This window comes from Peromyscus eremicus, chromosome 1, assembly GCF_949786415.1.
Source record: "Peromyscus eremicus chromosome 1, PerEre_H2_v1, whole genome shotgun sequence".
Classification (NCBI taxonomy): domain Eukaryota; kingdom Metazoa; phylum Chordata; class Mammalia; order Rodentia; family Cricetidae; genus Peromyscus; species Peromyscus eremicus.
The window spans coordinates 86,947,444-86,954,988 of record NC_081416.1 but is presented as its reverse complement, the minus strand read 5'-3'; positions in this window follow the sequence as shown (position 1 = coordinate 86,954,988).

Sequence of the window (7,545 nt, the reverse complement as noted above, 5' to 3'; positions counted from 1 at the left end):
TGACCTTTAAAAGAGTAGAAGTATCTTGAGAGCTGTACTGCAGGAGAAACCACCACACACCCAGCCAGGGCTCCAAACAGCACCACAATATGTTTGAAAGAACTGGTTGTGACAAGGGAACCCAGAAAATACTATTTGGAATGTGTGCCTTACACCCAAACATATTGATAACTTGCCAACCTACAGCTCATTTTCTATAGTCTTAAACAAGACCCAGAGACTCATAACATGATACTTGAAAAATGCAAATCCAAACCTGTTCAGTGCATAGAAAACTAAAATGTAACGATGATCAAAACTCTGAGAATGAGACTGAGTGTGCTAATGGGAAACTTATATCGACATTCACCCCGAAAGTCTCAGAAAACATCACCAAAGAGGAGGCAGAAAGAGTGTAAGAGCCAGAGGGTTGGGGAGAACTGCTGTGAGATGCTGTCTTCTGGACATGACATGTCTGCTCCAGTCATGATCTCACAGCAGCTGGAGTCACCCATAGAAGATCTACATAAGTTCAAGACAATTAAAGTCCCACAAAGATGGGGTAGGTGATCTCTGGGCCCCAACTTTTACTGAGGAGCCATTGGGAGTTGATAGTTGCTAAGGGAAGAAGAATCATACTTTTGGGGGGCTATGGTCACTGGTAGGATTCCAGTGCCCTAGTGGATGGCCTCATACCTATTCACACACAGATAGCACTAACTGGTTATCAAAATTATAAAAAGAAAAAGATATGAATTTGGGAGGGGGATATGTTGGAGGGTACATGGGGAGACTCAGAAAAGGTAAGTACAAGATAGATATGATCAATATTCATTGTATACCTATATGAAATTCTCAAGAATGATTTTTTTTTTAAGTTTTCAAGACAGGGTTTCTCTGTGTATCCCTGGCTGTCCTGAAACTCACTCTGTAGACCAAACTGATATCGAACTCAGAGATTCACTTGCCTCTGCCTCACAAGTGCATGTACTACCACTGTTCAGCAAGAATAAAATTTTTATTGTAAAAGGTAAAAATATATATGATAATCTAAACTCAGAGGAGAATAGATATTCTGTAGATAATATCTCACATAAATGACACAGATTTATGGAATCATCAAAATTGTAAGAAGTAAGACTAAATATACTTGACACAAGCAGAGCGATGGGAACTTTCAGAAAGAGAAGACATAAAGGAGTAGTGGAAATTTCCGGAGCTGAAAACGCACTATCCGAAGTTAAACGGGGTTGACTTAATAGCACAATGGAGAAAGAAAATCAGGATCATGAAGGTGATTCAATAAAAACTATGTGTTCCATCCCCGCCAAGGTGGACTCTCAGCACGCGTTCCATCCTCCACCCTCTGGCTCTTTTCCACCTCCTCTAGGTTTGGGAGTCATGGTCCCAGGGTGACTAGGAAGAGACTGGCACAACTTTGGGATAACACACCATGATGGGTTGCCTCCCTAGATTGTAAAGCATGCTTGCCCATGCCCACCCATGATGCAGAAGTACAGAGCATCTTTGGGGGTCAGTGTCTAACACTAGACTAGCTCCTTTCCTGCCAGCACATTCCACTATCCTGATCCTGGCTTTGGCTTTCAGGGTCCTTTTCCCACCTCCCTTTTCCTCTTTGGCTTTCATCCTGACTTTTAGACTTAATAGCTAAGCATTATCCTCCCTGATTTGACCTCAGATCCTCAAATCCTCTCTAAAGACATTGGTTTACACTTACATTGAATTTCCACTCCTGGATGCATGCACAGGGTACATTAATCCAACAGTCCCTGGTCCAGTTAATTAGCACCTCGGTGTGTGTGTGTGTGTGTGTGTGTGTGTGTGTGTGTGTGTGTGTGTGTGTTTATGTGTGTATATGTCTGTTTATGCATGCACACATGTAATTATATATGTTGGAGGTGGGATAGGAAGACATCAAATGGCCCAAGTCTGAATTTTACCTTCTTAGTTATATACCACTCTGTTCCTCTTTCTTCCTCTGTGGTTTTTATGTCTCTAACATAATATTTTAAAATCACTCATACAATAGGTGCTTCTGTGGTTACAAATTGTGTTCACAAAATATTTCCATGTGCTCTTCACTCTCCTCCTCGTCCATCTTCACCTTTGAGTAACATAGTAAAGTTGAGTTTCTTGGCCCTTTTGTGAAATGGTAGGTTCATATGATTAATTGTGTCTCTTGTATAATATAAGTAAGCAATCCCTTAGAACTTTCTTCTCTCCTGCAACAAAGGACATATTCCTGATATCAGCTACCTAGTATCCCTGACTCATATCAAACAAGAGAATCAACCATCCTTGTGGGGTAAATCAATCAGGAGATTCAATCAGCCTTGTGAGATTTTTGGGATTATTTGTCACATGGCACAACCTGACCTATACTGACTCAGTTGTCAAAAAAATGAGATAATTTATGTAAAAAAATCACTTGTCCAATGTGTCCACATATCTAGAACATCAATTAATTTCACTGTTAACCATCCATGTTACTGCAGCTCTCTTTTAGAGCTGTTTGCATGAATACAGATGTGTACATATTCCTGTGTTTCTCTTACTGCACCAAACAACTGATTAACCTTCCATTCTTGGCACTCAAGGGGTAAAGTGGGGGTGTGGCTTTAAAGTCTCAAGACAGTTGTGGTAGAGTCTCTTGACCTAAGGAAATCCCAAAGGAGCGCTTTGATCTTAGTGTCATCCACAGACTTGGGAAATACGCCCTAGGCATTTTAAACAGGCAAGTCCTATTATCACTGTAACTTCCCTGAAGTAGGCTAAAGCAAAAACAGAAATGGAGATGGTTCCTTTGGCCAAGGATGAGAGACAGGAAAGGGTGGGTTGGATCATCCTTCCCCACAGTCTGAATGATGGTTGGTCTATGGGGACCACAGAAGACCTCCGATTAATTATTACTGGAGTACATGAAATCATAAACAAAATTCCTTATAATAAATTTTTCAAATGAGATCACATGTTTTATTTACAGTACTGGCCCATTTTGGGCTTTAAAATCTAGAAACAAAAACAAACTATTTTTTTTCAAACAGATGGGGAAAGTCCTCTATAGCTTTTCTTTCTCTGTTTCTGGGGAGTACATGCTCTCTGTGCTGGAGAGGGCAGGCCAGGCTCAGTGAGCTGGAAGAGTAAGTTCCTCATTTGCTGTTGAAAGGATTTAAGCTGTACAGATATCTTTACTCAGGGATGGGGGAAACAAATTCTTGCTGAGGGTCGGATGGTTCGTTTCTGAATTCAGTATGGTTCTTGGCTAGAAAACAAAACATATGTAAAGGGTAAACTTCTGTAAGTGAAGAAGCTTCCAGGGCTGGAGAGATGGCTTGGTGGTTAACAGCATACAATACACTGTTCTTGCAGAAGACTGGAGTTTGGTACCCAGCATCCACATTAGGCAGCAGACAATGGCCTGTAACTCTAGCTGAAGGAGATCTAACACCCTCTTCTGGACTCCATGGACTCTACACTCACATGTAAATAACCATACACATATTCACATAACTTAAAATAACAGTGATAATAAAGACACTTCTTTCAGACAGTTTTCAGGAATCCAGTTGACAAGAACATTCTACAAAGAAAGTAAACAAAGAGGACATGAGTTGAGAGCCTGTGTCTTCTTGCCTTTTGTCTACCCGTAGCCTCATAAGGTAGTTTATGAGCCTTGGTGAAGGGGTATTACATGGAAACACCCCTGTTCTTACAGTCTGGAATTTGCTGGACTAGGTGATACCAGTTACTAAACTGTCCATATTATATATTTACCAACAAATCTGTGAATGCAGATCCACAAGAATGATGGAATTAGGCATTAAGAAATCAGATAGGTACCCGTTTAGGGAAAAATGACGCAGCTAAGGTTGTTTTCCAGTGAGTGTTATCAGTATAAACCAGTAATATTTTGACCTATGTCCTTTTAGATGCTGCATAAAATCACTATAAATTAAAAAGACAAAAATGTCTCGAAAAAAAACAAAAAAAAGCCACCCCCCAAAAAACAGAAATGTGTTCTGTTATAGTTATAGAGGGAAAATAGATAAAACCATTATTTTTATGAAATGAAAACATTTCAGAGCTCTGCAGCCTCCAGAGTCTCTAGTAGAAAATCCCTTCCTTTAACCAGACTACAACCCACAGCTCCAGAGAAACTAGCTAACAAGGAGGACCCTAAGAGGTACGCATGGATTGCCCTGGTAAGGGGAAATAGATGAGATCTCCTGAGTAAACTAAGGGTGAGAGGGGAAATAGAGGGTAGGGGATGGGGGATGAGAACATAAGGGAATGGAATGGTCGAGCTGGAACAGGGACGGAGTGGGAGAGCAATGAAAGAGATATCTTGATAGAGGGAGATATCATGGGGATAGGGAGAAACTTGGTGCTAGGGAAGTTCCCAGGAATCCACAAGGAGGACCCCAGCTAAGACTACTAGCAATAGTGGAGAGGGTACCTGAAATGTCCTACCCCTATAATCAGATTAGTGAGTACCTTAACTGTACTGTCATCATAGAGCCTTCATCCAGTAACTGATAGAAGCAGATGCACATAGCCAAGCACCAGGCCAAGCTCCAGGAGTCCAGTTGAAGAGAGGGAAGAGGGATTCCTTAATGCAAGGGGCATCAAGATCATGATGGGGAAACTTACAGAGACAACTGAACCAAGCTAGTGGGAACTCATGAATTTTAGACCAGCAGCTGTGGAGTCTCCATGGGACTGGACTAGACCCTCTGCAAAAACCAGACAGTTGTGTAGCTTGGTCTGTTTAAGGGGCCTCTAGCAGTGGGATCAAGATCTATCCCTGGTGCATGAGCTGGCTTTTTGGAGCCCACTACCTATGGTGGGACACCTTGCACAGCCTTGATGCCTTGATGCGGGGAAGGGGGGCAGGCAGCGCTTGGACCTGCCTAAACTGAATGTACCAGACTTTGCTGACTCCCCATGGAAGGCCTTACCTTCTCAGAGGAGGGGATGGGGGTGGACTGGAGGGGAAGACTGCGGGGGGGGGGAGCAGGAGGAGGGGTGAGGGAAAGAATCTGTGGTTGGTGTATAAAATGAATAAAAAAAATTCTTAATAAAGAAAAGAAAATCCCTTCCTTGTATCTCCCAGCTTCTGGCAGCTACTAGGACTCATCGGTTTGTGGTTGCATCGTGAAAATCTCTGCCGTCATCTTTTCATGGCCTCCTAGTCTTCCATCTGCCTCTCTTTCCCCTCAGTCTTCTTTTGTAAAGTTGTCTGTGGTGGTGTGTAGGCCGACCTGCATAATCCAGGACTATCTCACCATTCTCAAGTCCCCAGCTAGTTGCATCTACAAGGGCACTTTTCCCCTTTAAGATAACATTTACTGTTTCTAGAAATAGGAGGTTGATATCCCTGAAGACTATTATTGAGTCTACTGTAATTCCCAGTAGTTATAAAACAAGAGCCTAAGAATCAAGTGTGTCCCAACTATGCAATCCTTGCTTTTCATCCACACCATCTTGATTTCTTCTGGGTTCAAGGTATTGCTCATCAGAGAAACAGCATTTATTTCTACCAGGGGAAACAAAACGTGCTCCATTAAACCTGAAATAGTGTCACCAGCTCATTTGGAGATCCCCATGCAAGCAGAGCTACAGGCAGTGAGTGAGTGGTGAGATCAGGGATGGATATGCCTAGACTCCAGAAGACTCCCTGGGCTCACCGTCTGGCTCTTCCATACTTAGCAGAGAAGGTGAGTAGATAGATTAAAGCATTGAAGGTCCAGCGTGAGCAAGGGTACTGAAACTTCAGATTAATTAGGATGACAGTCTAAGTCACAAAAATGGGCGAGTGTCTCAGAGTGGCTAAATGTTTATGAAGGGACGCTGGAGCATGTGGTAGAAGAGAGAGGTGAAAAAAATCACCAGAAGGTGATGAGAGTTTATTCAGCTAGGTCTCTTGAGGTAAATGGTAAAAATTTTAAAGACCACCTACAGGTCCCTTGTGTACCATATTCAGCCTCTCCACCCAGCCAAATCTAGCCTGATGACTCTCCCTGACCCTCCCCATCCATGTTTTCTCCCAACACTACAGAGCTAGCCTTGGTCCCACATTCAGTGACCTGCCCTACTCTGGCCACCCTGTTTACCCTAAACCAATCTCTAGTCTTCTGCCAGTACCCTCCCTACATATCTCCAAGAACACAGGCCCCTCCCATGCCACATCTAACCTATCCCTCTGCCAGATCTATCCTCACACTCAGGCTGGGACCAGGAAACACATCCTGTACACCATTCTAGTCCACTCTACCTACGTGACTTCATTCCATTCAAGCCATTTCCAACCCCTAGGTCCCGCCTACCTGCACATCCTTTCTTCTGCCCCAATCTGCTCTATCCACATCAGGCACAGAACTAAGTCCACATGCCCAGATGTCATTGCAAAAACACCAACAATATGAAACATCAAGTTGGTATGTTCTCTCCAGAACCTACCAGTTCTATAGAAAAGTTGCCAGTGAGAATCACCTAGATGAATTTTAGGACACAGGATTTAAAAGAACAATCATAAGCTTCATCAAAGAATTCAAGGAGTTTAAAGAAGACACAAAGAAATCACTCAATGAAACTTAGGGAGAAAAAACTTACTAAGAATAAATGCCCAGTTGATACCCAAGCAAACACAAACATAAGGCTGATGGAAATGACAAAGACAATCCAGGACTAGAGAGACAAATTAAATAAGGAGGTAAAAACACAAAATAGGCCTTGAGTTGAAATGAAAATAGAATTGAAAAATCCAATAACTCAACTAGAAAACTCAAAGGAAAACCTTAACAGTAAAATAAGTCAAGCAGAAAAGAGATTATCAGGATGTAAAGAGGATGCCGTCTCTTTGTTTCTGGCCTGTGGGTCAAGATGTGATCGTTCAGTTTTCTACTCCTGCCGCCACACCTTCCTCACTATTAAGGACATCTAGACTCTGGAACCATAAGCCAATCTCCATGTGGATGCAGTAGTTACTTTCCTATTGCTGAGATCAAATACTGTGACCAAAAGCAACTTAAGGAAGAGTTTATTTTGGCTTACTATTCCAGAGGGTTACAGAGACCAGAAGTGAGGCAACGCTACAAACCCTCAAAGCCCTCATAGTGTACTTCCTCCAGCAAGGCTCCATGTCCCAAAAGTTCCATAACTTCCCCCCAAGAATGCCACAGACTAACAACCAGGTGTTTGGGGATACAGGAGCCGATGGGGGCATTTCTCATTCAAACTATCACATTCCACGCCCGATCCCTATAGGCTCGTGGCCATCTCATAATACAAAACTCATTTAGCTGAACATCAAAGGTCCCCAAAGTCTTTACTAGTCTCAATGCTGTTCAAAATTCCAGAGTCTATAATCCTAGCACTTGGGAAACAGAGATCAGCCTGGACTACATATTGAATTCTGGGCTATCTTAAGCTATGAAGTGAGACTTCGTCTCATATAAAGAATAGCATAGAATAGGATGGGATAGGATGGGATGGGATGGGATGGGATGGGATGGGATGGGATGGGATGGAATAGAACAGAACAGA